Raw genomic sequence first — 20,524 nt, 5'->3', positions numbered from 1 at the left:
GGCAAGAGCCATGCTTGGCTAAGAACCTGAATTACAAGCTTGGAAGCCTTCTCTCACTCTCCTAGATGATCCTCTACCTCTGAATGTTACAAAGTATCAAAAGATTCCAAAAGAAAATGACTAAAATCCTATTTATAGGCAAAATAAACGAGGCTGGGCTGTTCTGGGCGCTTAGGCGCCAATTCAGAGCGCCTGAGCGCCAATTGCATGCCCAAAACATGCTCTCTGGAGCTAATTGGCGCCTAAGCGCCCATTCCCAGCGCCTAGGCGCTTAAGCTCGCCTGAAAAGGACTTTTTGGCTTCTGAAACTCCTCTTTTCAATCCTCTTTAAGTTCTCCATCAATTCCATGCTTCTTGGCCTTCTTTCTCCTTCAGTTTCTGCTCTCCAAACCTAACCAACAAGTCAAGGAAGATTCTAGAAGCTCCAAGAGCTCATTAGCACAAGAGGTCCTTCATAAAACAAAAGAAAATCATGCAAGTCCTAAACTTAACTTAAAATGCAAGAAAACTCCCTATAAAACTACAAAATTACCAAAACAAAACAAATACTCAAGAAAAGATAAATGTGCATGAGAATGCATGAAACACTACATGAGACACAAGAAAAAGACTCAAAACCTACAAGGAAAAACCTTAAAAACATCATATAAACCCGGGTCATCACACACGTGCTTGGAGGCGAATGTAATCCGTTTTCCCCGGCAACCAAAACAACCAACAGGCAGCAACGTGGATAAGAGAAAGTGGTGTGAGTATCATAGAATCTCGGGACACGACACTGATGATTGCTTCACTTTGCGAAAGGAGATTGAGAAATTGATAAAGGCGGGATGCATGCAACACTTAGCTGGGCGAAACAATTCAGATTAGGCAGAAACTTCAACAAAGCGTGATGAAAAGGGAAAGGAGATTGATACTGATGAACAGAATAAACAGTCAGATGGGAAAGCGAAGGGGCGGATTCATTCTATTTTTGGTGGGTTTCGTGGCGGAGGAACTACTAATTCAGCTCGTAAGAGGTACGTTCATTCCATTAATGTTGTTTATTCTAACGATTGGGGAAGTTGGGCAACCAATCAGCCCGATATAACTTTTACTGTGCGAGATTTTGAGGGAGTTCAACCTCATGAAGACGATCCAATTGTTGTAATGCTGAGAATTGCTGATTACGAAATTGAGAGGGTGCTTTTGGATCAAGGATGCTTGGCGGACTTGATTTATGAAGATGCTTTTGAGAAATTGGGGCTAAATGAATCTGATTTGTTGCCTTATGATGGTTCTTTAGTGGGTTTTTCTGGAGAAAAGGTATTTGTTAGAGGTTATGTGGAGCTGAAGACTGTCTTTGGAGAAGGGAAAAATGCGGAGACGTTTGCTATTAAGTTTTTGGTGGTGAAATGTACTTCGCCCTATAATGTGCTCATTGGGAGGCCTTCACTCAACAGATTGGGGGCGATCATTTCAACAAGGCATTTAACAGCTAAGTATCCGTTAAGCAAAGGAGGAGTTGGAGTTTTAAAGGCTGATCAGATGGTTGCCAGAAAGTGTTATTCGGAAAGCTTCAAGCAGTATGGTCATATGGGAAAGAAAGCAGTGAAGGAAGGGCACCGAGTATATGAGGTGAATGTGGATCAGGCAAACGTTAGTTTGGATCCTCGCGACGGATTCATTGAGAATAAGATGACATCAGAAGAAGAAACTAAGGCGGTCCAAATTGGCGAACGGAACTTAAAAGTCGGTGTTAATTTAACTACAAGTCAAGAGGACAGGTTGGTAAAATTGTTATCTGAGAATATGGATTTATTCGCATGGAGTGCAAAAGATCTTCTAGGAATCGATCCGGAATTCATTTGTCACAAATTGGCATTAAATCCTGGGGCGAAACCTGTTGTTCAGTTCAAAAGGAAGATGGGCGAAGAAAAAGCAGAAGCAGTGAAGGTAGAAACCAACAAGTTATTGGAAGCTGGATTCATTAGGGAGGTTAAGTATCCAACATGGTTGGCGAATGTGGTAATGGTGAAGAAAGCTAATGGAAAGTGGCGGATGTTCACTGATTATACAGATTTGAACAAGCATTGTCCTAAGGATTCTTATCCTTTACCGAATATCGATAAGCTTGTGGATAGGGCGTCTGGATTTGGAATGCTTAGCCTCATGGATGCATATTCAGGGTATCATCAGATAAGAATGTATCAGCCAGATGAAGAGAAGACAGCTTTCATGACAAACCAGGCGAATTATTGTTATCAGACTATGCCGTTTGGGCTGAAGAATGCGGGAGCAACGTATCAGCGATTGATGGACAAAGTGTTTGACAAACAGGTGGGTCAGAACATGGAGATTTATGTGGATGACATGGTGGTTAAGTCAGCGGAAATGATTGCACACTGTTCTGATTTAAAGGAGGCGTTTGGCGAACTCAGGAAGCACAACATGAGACTTAATCCAGAAAAATGTTCGTTTGGAATTCAAAGTGGAAAATTCTTGGGCTTTATGATCACAAGGAGAGGTATTGAGGCGAATCCTGATAAGTGTAAGGCGATACTAGACATGCAGAGTCCGATCTCAGTTAAAGATGTGCAAAAGTTGACAGGAAGGATAGCAGCTCTGTCCAGATTTCTTCCGTGTTCTGGAGAAAAATCAGCACCATTTTTTCAGTGTTTAAGGAAGAACAAAGCTTTCCAGTGGACTGAAGAATGTGAAAGGGCGTTTAAAAGCTTGAAAGATCATTTGTCTAGTCCGCCAATTTTAGCTAAACCAATTCCAGGTATTTCATTGTCAATGTTTATTTCCATATCCGATAATGCCGTTAATTCAGTTTTGTTGCAAGAGAATAAAGATGATTTGAGGATCATTTATTTTGTGAGTCATTCCCTCCAAGGAGCTGAGGTTAGATACCAAAAAATTGAAAGGCTGCATTAGCTTTAATCATATCCGCAAGGAAATTAAGACCTTATTTTCAAGGCTTTAGAATTGTGGTAAAAACTGACTTACCACTTCGCCAAGTTTTACAAAAATCTGATCTGGCTGGAAGAATTGTCTCCTGGGCTGTTGAATTGTCAGAGTTTGGAATCACTTTTGAAAGGAAAGGTTTGGTTAAAGCACAGGTATTGGTGGATTTCGTTAACGAAATGTCTTCCAGTGAGAAAGCTATGGAAGATGGCGAATGAAGTTTGTCTGTCGATGGTTCATCTAACGTAAAGGGAAGTGGAGCTGGAATAATTTTAGAAGGACCAGGAGGCGTGACAGTTGAACAATCCCTTAAGTTTGACTTCAAAGCAAGTAATAACCAGGCAGAGTATGTAGCTATCATTGCAGGTTTGAAGTTGGCAATCGAAATGGGCGTCAAGAGCCTTATGATCAAAACAGATTCTCAGATAGTCTCTAGGCAGATTCAGGGCGAATATCAAGCGAAGGATGCACAGTTGGCTAAGTATTTATTGAAAGCAAAAGGATTGATAAAACAGATGGACAAAGTACAAATTAATTATGTTCCGAGGGAGGAGAATACAAGGGCAGATATTCTGTCAAAGTTAGCAAGCACCAAGAAGCCAGGAAACAATAAGTCAGTCATCCAGGAGATTTTGAACAGCCCAAGTATTGAGGAAAATGAGACAATAATGATGTTAACTATAGTGGATTCAGATTGGATAGGGCGAATCAAAAAGTGCTTGGAAGCAGATGGTTCTGATTTGTTGAAGTTTTCTAAAGATCAGATTCGTGAAGCAAGTCATTATACACTTCTTGGCGATCAATTGTATAGGAGAGGGGTCGGAATTCCTTTAATATATTTATTTATATTCAAACTACATTTTACATGAGAATGCTTTTCATGTAAAAATTAATAGAAAAAAAATTTCATAAAAGTTTCACTATTTTACAATGTAGTTTCATATTAAAAGTGTTCTACACAATAATATAGCTTATTCTCATTTTTTTTTCTCAAATTACAAGCAAAAAGCTACCACGGGAAGAGCATTTTAGCATGAAAATATTTTCATGTTAAACCTAATAAGAAAATAAAATTTCATATGATCCAAGTACATTTTTCATACTTCAAGAATTTTAGTAGTAAATATATATATATACATATTGTGTGAGATTTTGCAGGTAGTGTGGTAATTCATATTTTTGTTGTAGTATTTTTAGCATGTCAAATTTGTATAAACCGAAGTATTAATCCATGTCTCAAATACAAGAGCAAAATTTATTGTGTAGTGCACGGGTAAAAACACTAGCCATCATTAAGAAACCCTTTTGATATGTTTCAAGCTTAGTATATTATACTGTGTGAAAACGAACACGCCTAATCCTGTTCATGAAGAATCTTTTCTCTTTTTTTCATTGTAGATTAAATCAGTTATTGTTTATTAGCCATCATTAAACCAACCCCTGATATGTTTTGCAAAATTCGAGATTTGGTTGAGTAATATTTTTATTAGTTATTCAATAGTACGAATTTTAATCTATGCAACAAGAGTTTCAATTTAAGACTTTATGTCAACTTTGCTCATCATTTCCGACTTTTCTATTTCATTTGTTATTTACTATATTCTTAATATCCAAGGTATTGATTGATGTATCAAATACAATAAACATATTCCTCGTGCAACACACGGGTAAAAAACACTAGTTATAATGCATACATTATACCGTGGAATTCATAGTTGATTTGTTTACAGGAAACTATAGAGAAATGAATGAGTCTATTGAAAGTAAATGATTTAATATCTGATTCACCTATATCTGTAGTTGATACCATTTCAAATGTTGACTAGATAACAATCTGATTATATCTATGTTAAAAAAAAATCCGATTATATTTGTAAATGATGGAAAAGATAGAGTAGTTAATGTTAATTTGTACTATTCCATTTCTAACTTTTCTAACTATTACGGTGCGTATAATTTTTTACAAAAATAAATTTTTATAAATGATTATGTAAATAAAAAAATATTAACTTACCATAAAAGAAAGAGTTGGTAACAAAAAAAGGTTTCTGAATAAAATATTGTTTTTTTTAATTTAAAAATAGTGTTTTCAATTTAAAAAGATAAATAAATCTCTAAATATCAAAACAGAAGAAAATATCAAATAAAAGAGTTTTCTTTACGGTATGTAATTTTATAAAAAAAAAAGGAGTCAGTTATTATTATAATTTGAGATTAATGGTACACATACGCCCAATAGAATTTTTCCTTTTTGCCATGTCACACTCATTTTAAAAATGATTTTGTTTAATTAAAAATAAAAATTAGGGAAAAAAACAAAGAACGTTTCTACATCTGCAATCAATCTTCTACCTTGCATCTCAGATAAATGATTCAACCATCATCAACGCCAGATTTCTTATTCCCCAAAATTCTAAATTATTTTGAAACAAATAATTACATAAATGAAAAAAAGGGGGCTTTTCAGAAGCGCAAGGTCAAATTGCTCTGTAAGTTCTCTCTTGTCTAATCTCATCAAGTCTCTCATCTATCTCACGTCCCCTCATCATGTCACCTCATCTCTCTCTCTCATCTCAGAGGATGAATGAAAATAGGAAAAGGAAATCTCCTCAGCTCACTTTACCTCATCTAGTCTCTTCGGTTGCTTCCTCCTCCTCCTCCTCCTTGCATTAGGTTCTTCATCTCCCTCTTCTCTAATTATGAAAAGTAGCATGCAAAGAACTGTAATATGATCTGCATCATCCCATTCTCTTATATATTTGGTCTTCAATTGAAGCTATACAAGCTTGTTCATGGAAAAATTTGTTTTTTATTTCATTTTGATAATCGATTATGCTTAAACATGATGTATTTTACATACTGGTCTGTGGTTTAGGGCTGTGGATGGATTTGAATGAAGGTTCATTGTTTTGCTATTCTAATTGATTGTTTTAGCTGTTTGAACCAAATCTGAGACTTGTGTAAGCTGAGATGTAATTCCCAGAGGATTTGATAGGAACATTTAGTTCGTTATATATAGTTTTATAAAGAATTACATTTAGTTTGTTATATATTGTTTTTTAGATTAAGTCGTGGTCTGTTGCCTTTGATTTTAGAGCTGAATTGCTGAATTGTTGTGGGGTCACGAGGTAGCAGAGGCACCTTGAGGCTTTTCTTGTTTTTCTTTAGCTATTACTTTGAGAGCTGTTTGTTATCAATTACTTCCAATTAGCTCTTAGTTAATTGGTTATTCTCTTGTATTTTCGTTGGAGTACCCATAGTACTCTTATTCTATATATTTTAGCTTACCTAAAACAAAATATTGTTTTTTAGAGAATTTGAAACCATTTATATTCATTACGTGTTGGATTCTGTGACCTTATATGAAATGCTGTTATCCTTATTTTTCAGTTGTTCAAGCTTAGACTTTCCTTTAGACTCATATACTTTATTGTTTTCAAAATCCTTTTGCTAAATCTATAATCTCTTATTTTTCTGCTTAGTCATTATTTCTTTGATTTTGGAGGAAGGAAGTTTTTTCAGTTAGTAGACTGTTTGTGTGAATTGTACAATTGGATTCCAAGAACTAGTGAGAACTGGAATATCCTGTTTGTAACCTTAGTGTCAAATATTTTTCTAAACTTCACTTTCCCTAGAAACGGGATCAGAGATTTTGTACATAGAAGTTATTGTACACAAGATGATTTAGAGAAAAACCTTAACCTTTAGAAAAACCTTTAGAAATGTGTAGATATCTGGCAGGAAGGAGGTGTGATACCTTTAGAAGATATTTCGCCAGATCATGTGCATAATTTGTTAGTGAGTGTTTCATCAGTTTTGTTCTAACTTGTTTCTTTATTTAGAAGAAGTGCCACGGCAAAATGAGCAGAGTCAAAGATGGAGGCTTTTCAAAGCTGTACGAAGGTGATGAATGGACTCCAGAGGAAGACAAATATCTTTTACAAATGCTCATAGGAGCTACAGCTCCCTCCAGTCCACACAAAGGTCCGTTACTGAAAGTAGGGGAAACAGCACATAAGATAGGTCCCTAAAGTCATCCAAAACAGATAGCCAAAATCACCCTAGGGACCTGCTTGGAAGACTTAAGAAATTGAGAATTGTCACCCTGTTTAAGGTAAGTTTCTTTTATTTTTAATCTCACTTTTGTGAATAGGCTATCTGTTTTGGATGACTTTAGGGACCTATCTTATGTGCTGTTTCCCCTGCTTTCAGTAGCGGACCTTTGTGTGGGCTGGAGGGAGCTGTAGCTCCTATGAGCATTTGTAAAAGATATTTGTCTTCCTCTGGAGTCCATTCATCACCTTCGTACAGATTTGAAAAGCCTCCATCTTTGACTCTGCTCATTTTGTCGTGGCACTTCTTCTGAATAAAGAAACAAGTTAGAACAAAACAGATGAAACACTCACTAACAAATTATGCACATGATCTGGCGAAATATCTTCTAAAGGTATCACACCTCCTTCCTGCCAGAGATCTACACATTTCTAAAGGTTTTTCTAAAGGTTAAGGTTTTTCTCTAAATCATCTTGAGTACAGTAACTTCTATGTACAAAATCTCTGATCCTGTTTCTAGGGAAAGTGAAGTTTAGAAAAATATTTGACACTAAGGTTACAAACAGGATATTCCGGTTCTCACTAGTTCTTGGAATCCAACTGTACAATTCACACAAACAGTCTACTAACTGAAAAAACTTCTTTCCTCCAAAATCAAAGAAATAATGACTAAGCAGAAAAATTAGAGATTATAGATTTAGCAAAAGGATTTTGAAAACAATAAAGTATATGAGTCTAAAGGAAAGTCTAAGCTTGAACAACTGAAAAATAGGGATAACAGCATTTCATATAAGTCACAGAATCCAACACGTAATGAATATAAATGGTTTCAAATTCTCTAAAAAACAATATTTTGTTTTAGGTAAGCTAAAATATATAGAATAAGAGTACTATGGGTACTCCAACGAAAATACAAGAGAATAACCAATTAACTAAGAGCTAATTGGAAGTAATTGATAACAAACAGCTCTCAAAGTAATAGCTAAAGAAAAACAAGAAAAGCCTCAAGGTGCCTCTGCTACCTCGTGACCCCACAACAATTCAGCAATTCAGCTCTAAAATCAAATGCAACAGACCACGACTTAATCTAAAAAACAATATATAACAAACTAAATGTAATTCTCTATAAAACTATATATAACGAACTAAATGTTCCTATCAAATCCTCTGGGAATTACATCTCAGCTTACACAAGTCTCAGATTTGGTTCAAACAGCTAAAACAATCAAGTAGAATAGCAAAACAATGAACCTTCATTCAAATCCATCCACAGCCCTAAACCACAGACCAGTATATAAAATACATCATGTTTAAGCATAATCGATTATCAAAATGAAATAAAAAACAAATTTTTCCATGAACAAGCTTGTATAGCTTCAATTGAAGACCAAATATATAAGAGAATGGGATGATGCAGATCATATTACAGTTCTTTGCATGCTACTTTTCATAATTAGAGAAGAGGGAGATGAAGAACCTAATGCAAGGAGGAGGAGGAGGAGGAAGCAACCGAAGAGACTAGATGAGGTAAAGTGAGCTGAGGAGATTTCCTTTTCCTATTTTCATTCATCCTCTGAGATGAGAGAGAGAGATGAGGTGACATGATGAGGGGACGTGAGATAGATGAGAGACTTGATGAGATTAGACAAGAGAGAACTTACAGAGCAATTTGACCTTGCGCTTCTGAAAAGCCCCCTTTTTTTCATTTATGTAATTATTTGTTTCAAAATAATTTAGAATTTTGGGGAATAAGAAATTTGGCGTTGATGATGGTTGAATCATTTATCTGAGATGCAAGGTAGAAGATTGATTGCAGATGTAGAAACGTTCTTTGTTTTTTTCCCTAATTTTTATTTTTAATTAAACAAAATCATTTTTAAAATGAGTGTGACATGGCAAAAAGGAAAAATTCTATTGGGACATACCATTAATCTCAAGTTATAATAAAAACTGACTCCTTTTTTTTATAAAATTATATACCGTAAAGAAAACTCTTTTATTTGATATTTTCTTCTGTTTTGATATTAAGAGATTTATTTATCTTTTTAAATTGAAAACACTATTTTGAAATTAAAAAAACAATATTTTATTCAGAAACTTTTTTTGTTACCAACTCTTTCTTTTATGGTAAGTTAATATTTTTTTTATTTACATAATCATTTTTTCAAAATTTTAATATAAAAATTTATTTTTGTAAAAAATTATACACACCGTAATAGTTAGAAAAGTTAGAAATGGAATAGAACAAATTAACATTAACTACTCTATCTTTTCCATCATTTACAGATATAATCGGATTTTTTTTTTAACATAGATATAATCGGGATAGTTATCTAGTCAACATTTGGAATTGTATCAACTACAGATATAGGTGAATCAGATATTAAATCATTTAGTTTTAATAGACTCATTCATTTCTCTATAGTTCCCTGTAAACAAATCAACTATGACATCCACGGTATAATGTATGCATTATAACTAGTGTTTTTTACCCGTGCGTTGCACGAGGAATATGTTTATTGTATTTGATACATCAATCAATACCTTGGATATTAAGAATATAGTAAATAACAAATGAAATAGAAAAGTCGGAAATGATGAGCAAAGTTGACATAAAGTCTTAAATTGAAACTCTTGTTGCATAGATTAAAATTCGTACTATTGAATAACTAATAAAAATATTACTCAACCAAATCTCGAATTTTGCAAAACGTATCAGGGGTTGGTTTAATGATGGCTAATAAACAATAACTGATTTAATCTACAATGAAAAAAAGAGAAAAGATTCTTCATGAACAGGATTAGGCGTGTTCGTTTTCACACAATATAATATACTAAGCTTGAAACATATCAAAAGGGTTTCTTAATGATGGCTAGTGTTTTTACCCGTGCACTGCACAATAAATTTTGCTCTTGTGTTTGAGACATGGATTAATTATTCGGTTTATACAAATTTGACATGCTAAAAATACTACAACAAAAATATGAATTACCACACTACCTGCAAAATCTCACACAATATGTATATATATATATTTACTACTAAAATTTTTGAAGTATGAAAAATGTACTTGGATCATATGAAATTTTATTCTCTTATTAGGTTTAACATGAAAATATTTTCATGCTAAAATGTTCTTCCCCGTGTTAGCTTTTTGCTTGTAATTTGAGAAAAAAAAATGAGAATAGGCTATATTATTGTGTAGAACACTTTTAATATGAAACTACATTGTAAAATAGTGAAACTTTTATGAAATTTTTTTCTATTAATTTTTACATGAAAAGCATTCTCATGTAAAATGTAGTTTGAATATAAATAAATATATTATACACACTACTAGAAAATATACATTCTACATCAAAGTTTTTACATCGGTGGATGCAATAACTGATGTGAAAGATAATACGGTGGTAATTTTGAAATTATAATGAACTCTTATGAAGGTTTTCACATCAGTTGGGAATATGTCTGAGGTGAAAAATAGTTAGTAAAACGTTTTTACAACGGTGGATATAATAACTGATGTGAAAACTAAAAACGGTGGCATTTTTGAAATGATCTTACAGCAAGATGGAAGAGTTCGCCGGAGCTGGAGTGGCTAGAAGAGTTCGCCGAAATAAAAAACTAGAAATCCTATCTAAAATATGAAAACAGTGTGCAATCAGAATTCCTATCTAAAATATGAAAACAGTTGAAGAATGACTTGGCCATGTATAGATATGTTGACAGAGAAAAAATGATAAATAATTCCAGTTACATGTTTCATATTATCTTTGTTTACTAGTAACTTATCATTATGAAATATTATTAACAAGAGCGAACCGGTTAGAATCCTTTTTTTCAGAGTTGAGAGCAACAGGTAAATGATCTGTCATTAGACAAGATTCATAGTATGACACTATATAAATTGAAAACATTACCTGATCAAGAGCACAAGCAAAGAGATCTAGTACATGACCCTGATGTACAAGCAGCTTTGAAAGTCCATCATAGAATTTCACACATTTATGGTAATATGGCCCAAAATCTTTATCCAGATCCTTGTGGGAGCAAATTGGTTCAGAAAGTTGTTTGGATACAATATACAGTATACAACAATTCATAAAAGAGAATCAGCTCATATCAGATAGTAAGTCTTTAATAGTAAAACTCAACATAGGCTAAGCTTCATCTTTCACCCAACATAATTGCAATACATAAGCTCCACTACTCCTTCTTCTGAGATGTATTATCAATGATAATAAGACCAGATAGCATAATAAGACCAGACATTCATCCATTCATATGATACCAAGCATTAATTACAGTTAGAGAACTTGCTATACATAAAGGACAAAAAACACCAATCCCTAATTTATATAGTAATCAACAAACAAACACAAATTTAAAACAACAAAGAAAGGATCAGAATATGCTATACTTAATAAGAGAATAACAATTTTATTTCGAAAGAAGAGAATAATATATAAAGAGTGAATGAGTCATTACAAGGAGGCAACACAAAGCCAAAAGAAAAAACTAGCTAAACTAGAAAGCAAGAGGCAAAACACTGCCAGCAAGAAGTAAGAAAATAAATAAAAGCAAAGAAACATAGGGTACAGGTATTTAAAATAACATCATCACATCCTCAAACAAGTAACATTCATAGGACACTAGGAAAGAGTTTGGTTTCTTTCAGCTCTATTCTTTATAATGTTCTCCATTTTTTAGAGGTAGAGGTTGACCTAGACTGAAGAAGAAATTGGAGGTTGGTTGTAACTTAGATCACTTACAAGTTTGTAGATGCACCCTCCCACCCTCCCTCTCAAAAAATACACACACTTGATACATCCTATTAACAGAGTCCCCAAATTGCTCCAGAAGGGAGATCAATTATAAATTAAACGAACAAATGTAAATGACAGAACACTTAGAGTGCTTTATATCATGGCAACTCAAAAATCACAAACAATAACACACCTTAAGCAAAGAGTCAAAGATTGTCCAAGAAAAGTGTGATATGAATCAGCTGATGTATTTTTATAAGTAAAATCCCGCTATAAGACAAGCAATCATCACCAAAACGAGAATGAAATCATCCAGTTCTTCCCAAATAACCACACTCCTAAAAGTAGTGAACGGTGGTTCAGAGAAATTGTTGCATTCTTACAATATATTTTGTTATAAGAATGAAGACCAAGAATGATACTCTAATGACTATAGTCTCCCAATTCCACTGTCATCAAAGGAAAAGAAAAAGGTTTGTGACGTTTTATCTACAACACTGAAGGAGAATATCAAATAAAGATGAAGCTTTGCCCCATGTTCCACTGGTTTCCAAACCGAGCGCATGACAGAAAAAATATCAGTTTTCTTTATGAAAGTTTTTAAGCCTTATAGACCTTTAATCCAGAAGAACAAATTGTCACCGAGGAACTTAATCTTAACAAGGTGAAATCATTAAAAGTACCCAAGAACAAAATGGATACAAAGGTAAGTTCTAGTAAAACAAAAGAGAACAGGACTAGACAAGCAATATAATCGAATGTAAGTACCCAATAACTCTGATCAACCAAAAATCCTTATTAGATTGAAGCCATCAAATCATAGGAGCTATGCCAAGTTGTGGGTAAAAACCAAGGAGTCTCTGCTACCAATTTAACATAGAGCAACATCCAAACCCAAGCTAGTTCAAATAAGAGCTTAACCAAAACCGAGAGGAAAGTAGAGTCTCACAGCAGCAGGGAAAAATAAACACAAATGAAGAAGGTACCTGCGGCAGTGCTTCAAGCAGTGCGACGGCGGCAGTGCTTCAAGCAGTGCGACGGCGGTGGGCTTCAGCAGTGAACCGTTGTTCCTGCAAGTTTAACGACAGACGGTGGTGAGGGTGAGTTTGCGGTGGAGGAGAGTGAGTGAGTATGCGGCTAAATCTGAGTTGGGGGCGAGAAAAAGTGGTACCTGAGTTGAGAGCTTCCAGCAGTGCGACGACGATTTGAGCTTCAGCAAGGATTTTGGGATTGCGTGAAAAGAGGGAGGGACCTGCGAACAGGAGAGAAAACCAGAAGGAGAATCTGAGTGAGTGAGTATTACGGATTCACGATTTAGGGATTCAATGGAGTGAAGGGAATATAGGGATTTAGTGGTGTGTGTGATGTTTTGAGAGACTTTTCCCAACTTGTATAATGTAACTTATGTGAAATATACTTCATCAAAATTTCAAAAATGCCACCGTGTTTAGTTTTCACATCAGGTCTGAAATAACTGATGTGAAATATACTTCATTAAAATTTAAAAAATGCTACCGTGTTTAGTTTTCACATCAGTTATTATATTCACCGTTGTAAAAGCGTTTTACTAACTATTTTTCACCTCAGACATATTCCCAACCGATGTGAAAACCTTCATAAGAGTTCATTATAATTTCAAAATTGCCACCGTATTATCTTTCACATCAGTTATTGCATCCACCGATGTAAAAACTTTGATGTAGAATGTATATTTTCTAGTAGTGCACCCTCACATATAGAAACCAAAGAAAGATAATTAATAATGTGATTAGAAAGAACAAGTAAATGATTAATTAAATTGAGAATTTGGAATGAAAATAAAGAAGTATTATAAAGTTCAAAATAGTGTGGCCAGGTAGAAATGGAAGTTTACACAAAGCCAAGGGAAAAGATTTGACACGGTATTCCATATTTCATACCTCAGCAACAACAGATTTTCAAAAAACTTGTGTCATTCTCGTTTTAATATTCTTTAATTATTCTTTTCTGTCCTTTTCTCAGCGTATTAAGTTTTATGGAGGCTGTTCCTGGTTTGATTGCTGCCCAAGTTTGAAACTTATATGTTTATATAATAATTAATTTAATGTAATAAGCATAACTAATCCAATTTAAGAAACTCCTTTAAACTATTCAAAAAAAAAAAAAAACTCCTTTAAACTTTCCTTATCATGTACATAAAATGAATGTTCCAATTCAACAACGTCGAGGAGCCTTCCTTTGTTTGATATTTTTATATTCTAACAACCGAACATGTTTTTTTTTTCTTCCTTTTGTTATTGACTTAGAAAATTGTAGTTGTTTCTACTACTATTCTATTTTTTGAATTTTCTACTATTATTGTAACCTAAATTCAAAAAAAAAAATACTATTATTGTAACCTGTTCCAAATTTAAACTTATGCTTTCATTCTTAAAAAATCAAATTTATTTAATGTTAGTGGCTTGGGCGAGACCTGCACATAATAGGACCCGTCTATAGGTAGAGTTTGACGTGACTAAAGGAAAGGTTACTAGCTACATCTTTAGTTATGATAGGAGAATATGACTCTTATAAAGGAAATAAGTCACAACCATATGTATCTGACTTAGAGCCCACATGTATCACTTGGGCCGAAAGACTTATGAGGTCTAAAAGTCCAACTAGTCTTGTATTAGGGTTTTAGACTACTCCATTATAAAAGAGTATGTCATATATTATAAAAGGGATTCATTCATTATTACATAAATCTTCAATTTCTAGTTATGTCTGTTAAGATTTTCTCTTCAGTCCCCGTAGGATAACTCAAGTGGTAGGAATAGGGTTGGCAACGGGACTCGTGGGTGCAGGTTTGACCATTCCCACACTCGAATCCGAACTTAACTCCCAAACCCAAACTCAATATGAGTGCAAAAGTAAAACACAAACTCAAACTCAAACCCCTAGATTTTGGGTTACCCAAACCCAAACTCAAAACCCGATGTGAGCACTGAACCCGCAAAAAACTTAAAAACCGACCCGGAAACAACATGTACATAAGAGAACAACATGAACACTAACTGATTAAACCTCATCATCTTTCATATACAAAAGAAAAAATATAGTTCATGAACATAAGCTGATAAACAACATAGTTCATGGATATTTTATGTTAAAGAAAACTCTATTAGTAACTTTAGTAATATATATATATATATATATATATATATATATATATATATAAGAACAGAAAGGGGCTTTTTGCAGAGCCTTTCTCTTCTAAGCTTTCTTTCAGATCTTCCCGACCCCCTCTTGGTATCAGAGCCTGATGGGGAAGTAGGAACATGCTAAATATGTTAGATATAAGTTATTTCTCTGTTCTGTTCTTATATAATTAAGCACTATGGTCGGGATCTGGACTGGTAGTACACTTTGAACTAAACTAAAATGAAAACTCTTTTGAAAACCTTCTAGGATTATTACTATTCAGACTTATGATCATCTCTGCAGCGGAGGCGTTGAAGGCAGTAAGTCCCTGTGTGGCAGTAAGTCTATATTGGCCATACTACAGACATGTTATTAAGTTCTGAATATTTTTAATGTCCTTGTTTAGTTTCTTTTTGTGGTGGCTTAAGTCTGATCCAGATCTATACTGCTCAACTATTAAGAACAACGCAGAACCTAACTTATATTTCTAATTTATTTATCTGTTTCTATAGAACCAGGTGATGGTGATGATACTTACGGGCAAGGAAGATCTATCTTTCATGATGCTTCGCTCTTTCTCTTCTAAGCTTTCTTTCAGATCTTCCCAACCCTCTTCTTCTTCTATCGATCATCCTCATCAATCCAATCAATTATCCAAATCTGTCTTCAAAGAAGAAATTCATTTTGAAGATATCAATCAAGATCTTGACAACTGGGAAATTCCAAAAATTTCTCATGCTGAGATCTACAAACCAAACGGATCCTTTTTCAAACGATCAGATTTCATTATCAAAACCGTTGAGCAAACCTACAAGCTCAGATCTGATGATGAAGAAATCCATCTGCTTTCCGAGAAAAGCATCAAAGAACATATCAGCAAGAACTTCAACTATCTTCATATAGGTAGTGTTCAAGTTGGTCTTAAACCCCTAACCAGGAAATCTCTTGACATCGCTGTACTCCTTTGTCTTAGGGATGTTAGACATAATCAATTCCATGACTCCCTCTTAGGAACGGTTGAAACCAGCCTGAGTAATGGACCAATCTTTTTCAATTGCTTCCCAGATCTAACTGTTAGTCTGGAAGATAAAAACATTCTTGATGTCCTCTTCCTAAATATCAAGCTTCACGGCCTTGATATGAAAGAAGATTCCATTCCAATCTCTTTGATCTACAGGGTTCAATACAAGGTAATGAACTCTATCAAATCTTATTTCTTGCGAACCAATTGTGAGAAATCTGGAGAAACTACCCTCTTCCTCACAGATTATGATAAGGCCAATGTTATTGTGCCCAAAACCATCCAATGGAGTGATATCACCCTTCCAGAAAAATGGTCTTTGGAAAAGGCTACTCCAGCCCAACCTGCTGAAACTCCTGAGTTTCGTGAAATCATCCAACACCAATCTGGCCAAGTAGATCTCATCTTTGATAGGAGAAATTCCTTCTCTATCCCTAGATCTATTAGGACGTCCTCAAATGATTTCCAATCCGCCATGTCTAGAAGATCTTTTTCTATGACTAGAAGGAACCAGCCTGAGTCTAATGCTCGACCTTCCCTCTCTCATGACGGATCTACTATCCATTTAGCTGGATATGTCAATACCACTCCTGTCAAGACTACCTATGACAAGGGTGATGAAGATCATCAATCCACCTTATCTCCAACGTATTCTTCTCTAGAAACCCCTGGAGAAACTTCTGATTTCATTGGAGCAATCACTACTGAATTCGTCATCGACAAAGGAAGTATCAAGGCAGATTTCTACTATGACCGATGGACTCAGCAAAGAAAATGGTTCTTTGCAAAGTATCAGGGTGAAAAGAGAAAGAAGATCCAAGAAAAATTCTATGGGTTCCTTGAGAAAACCCAGCAAAACATCTTCTTTTTTGAATGGTTTCAAGATTATGCCAACAAGAATTGGAAATCTTACCCCTTCCAAATTGACATGGTTAAATGGCAGCATAAGGATGGAAAAGAAACCCTTTCTAACCTGCCACCTAAAACTCCTTTCCTTCTTAAAGGAGCTCAATCTACACCTGTCCTAGCTTCTCCCTTCAAGACTAGGAAAGAAGAAGGTGATGTCACTGGTAAAGACATCAAAGACCTCATGGAACAATCCAATTATACCAATAAGTATCTTCAAATTCTTGGAGAATCCCAAGTGCAGGATTCCTCTTCCAGGAAAGGAAAAGAAAAGGTCAAGATTGAACCTTCCTCTTCTAATCTTGATATCCCTAAAGGATGTCAACTTGAAAAACCTCTTTTCAAACCTTTTCAAATCAGTAGCCGTTCCAGACACTCGGCTCAAACTCTTCGAGCAAAAAAGGAATCTGACAATGAGCTCCTCCAAAAGGTGGTAGAGCAACTTCAGCTTCTCAAACAAGTTATTCCTGAGACTCCGGAACCTCCTGAGACTCCGGAACCTACTCCGGAAGCAGTTTCTAATCCCACTATTACTGCTCCTCCTCCTCCAAAAACTCGTACTTCTACTCGTAATACCTCTACTTCTTTAAATAATATTGAAGATGGTAAGGTTGAGTCTGATTCTGATATTCAATCTATGAAGTCTGACGTTCAATCTATCAAGAGTATTCCGGTCAATACTGTCATTCACAATTCTAAGAATCAGTGGAGAAAAGAAACCAAGCTCTACTATCCTAGAGCTACTGCTCCTGATCTTCTTTTAGAAGAATCTTCAAACTTCAAAAGCTTCAGTGCCAACAATGTCTATGAATGGAATATTGATGGTGAAAACGAGTATGGCATCACCAAAATCCTCCAAAATATGACTATGGTAGCCACTGCCTATGTTACCGCCAACAATTGTCCTGAATCTCTTATCGTTGAAGTCTTGGTTGCTGGTTTCTGTGGCCAGCTCAAAGGTTGGTGGGATAATTATCTCACTCAAGACGAGAAGGATCAGATCTTGACCGCTGTCAAGACTGATGAAGAAGGTAATCCTATCATGGAAGATGGCAAATTCATCTCTGATGCTGTCAACTCCTTAATCTTTACCATAGCCCAACATTTTGTTGGAGATCCTTCCCTCATCAAGGACAGATCTGGTGATCTTTTGTCCAATCTGAAGTGCAAATCTTTGGGTGATTTCAGATGGTATAAGGATACCTTCCTGACCAGGGTTTACACCCGTGAAGACAGCCAACAAGCCTTCTGGAAAGAGAAATTCCTGGCCGGTCTTCCTAAATCTTTTGGCGACAAAGTTCGTGAGAAACTTAGAAGCCAAAATCCGGGGGGAGAAATCCCATATCACACCCTTAGTTATGGACAGCTCATAGCTATCATTCAAAGAGTTGCTCTCAAAATCTGTCAGGATGACAAAATCCAACAGCAACTCACTAAGGAGAAGTCTCAGAATCGCAGGGATTTGGGTACTTTCTGCGAACAATTCGGAATTCAAGGTTGTCCCAAGAAACCTAAACCCAGAAAGCAAGATCCTCCTCCCAAACAACAATGGAGAAAGAGATCTAGCAGGAATGATCATAGGAAACCCAAGCCTAGATCAAAACCCCAATCTTCGCAAATTCCAAAGAACCCTCCTGAGACTAGACCCTCTCAAGGAAAAGATGTTACCTGCTACAACTGCGGCAAGCCGGGCCATATTAGCAGGTATTGCAGACTCAAAAGGAGAATCTCTGAGCTTCATCTTGAACCTGAGATCGAGGACAAGATCAACAATCTCCTCATTCAAACTTCTGATGAAGAAGAATCTAATCCTTCGGATTCTGAGGTCTCTGAAGACCTAAATCAAATTCAGAATGATGATTCTCAATCATCATCTTCCGTCAATACCTTGTCCATCAACACTTTGACCAATGAACAAGACCTTCTCTTCAGGGCCATTAATTCTATCCCTGATCCTGAGGAAAAGAAAATCTATTTGGAACGCCTCAGGTCTACTCTTGAAGATAGGCCTCCCAAAAGTCCTATAACCACCAATAAATTCAATCTTAGAGATACTTTCAAGCGTCTTGAGAAATCTACGGTCAAACCCGTCACTATTCAAGACCTTCAATCTGAAGTCAATTCCCTCAAGACTGAGGTTAAAAGTCTCAAACAAATCCAAAATAGTCAGCAGCTTATCTTAGAAAAACTGACTAGAAATTATGAGGAAGATGATTCTTCTGTACCTGATTCCAATCCTGCTCCTAACAACAATTGCGAAGACTTTCTGGAGAATATTAACCAGGTCACCATTCAGAAATTCTTCATCCATGTCAAAATCCTCATAGGAGATTTTATTCTCGAAATCCCTACCCTCTTTGACACAGGGGCAGATTCCAGTTGTATCTCGGAGGGACTCATTCCCACCAGATATTTTGAGAAAACCACTGAGAAGCTCAGCGCTGCTGAAGGATCTAGACTAAAGATCAAGTATAAAATCCCCTCAGCTATCATAAAAAATGGTAGTCTTGAAATCGAAACTCCATTTCTGTTAGTCAGAAATTTGAGTCAAAAAATCATTATAGGGACCCCTTTCATTAAGAAGCTCTTCCCCTATAATACTGACGAAAACGGCATCACTGTTCAGCATCTTGGACAGCCTATCTTGTTCAAATTCTCTGAACCTCCCATAGATAAGACTTTGAACGTCATATCCTACAAGGAGAAGCAGATCAACTTCCTCAGGGAAGAAATCTCTTACAGAACCATTGAGGATCAATTGCAACAACCTTCTGTTAAATCAAGGATTGAGAATATTTTGGAAAATATTCAATCCAGCATCTGTTCTGATCTACCCAACGCTTTTTGGGAAAGAAGGAGCCATATGGTGGAACTTCCTTATGAAAAAGATTTTTCAGACAAACAGATTCCAACCAAGGCTAGGCCTATTCAAATGAATGAAGAACTTCTTCATTTCTGCCAAAAGGAAATCAATGATCTCCTTGAAAAGAAACTTATTCGCAGGAGTAAGAGCCCTTGGTCCTGTGCAGCCTTCTATGTCAACAAACAAGCTGAGATAGAACGGGGAACCCCTAGGCTGGTTATTAACTACAAACCTCTCAATCAAGCCCTTTGTTGGATTAGATATCCTATCCCCAACAAGAAAGATCTCTTAGCCAGACTGCATGATGCTAAGGTCTTTTCAAAATTCGACATGAAATCTGGATTCTGGCAAATCCAATTGCAAGAGAAGGATAGGTATAAAACTGCTTTTACTGTTCCTTTTGGGCAGTATGAGTGGAACGTTATGCCTTTTGGGCTAAAGAACGCCCCATCTGAATTCCAAAGGATTATGAACGAAATCTTCAATCCTTATTCCAAATTCACTATTGTCTACATTGACGATGTTCTAATCTTTTCCCAAACTTTAGATCAACATTTCAAACATCTCAATACGTTCATCTCTGTAATCAAAAGGAATGGCTTGGCTGTATCCAAGACAAAGGTCAGTTTGTTCCAAACCAAAATCAGATTTCTTGGTCACAACATCCACCAAGGAACCATCATTCCTATCAATAGAGCCATCGAGTTCACGGATAAATTCCCTGATCAAATCATTGACAAAACCCAACTACAAAGATTCCTGGGTTGTCTCAATTATGTTGCGGACTTCTGTCCTCAACTCAG

This window comes from Lotus japonicus, chromosome 2 (assembly GCF_012489685.1).
Source record: "Lotus japonicus ecotype B-129 chromosome 2, LjGifu_v1.2".
NCBI lineage: Eukaryota > Viridiplantae > Streptophyta > Magnoliopsida > Fabales > Fabaceae > Lotus > Lotus japonicus.
This window is presented reverse-complemented; position numbering follows the sequence as displayed.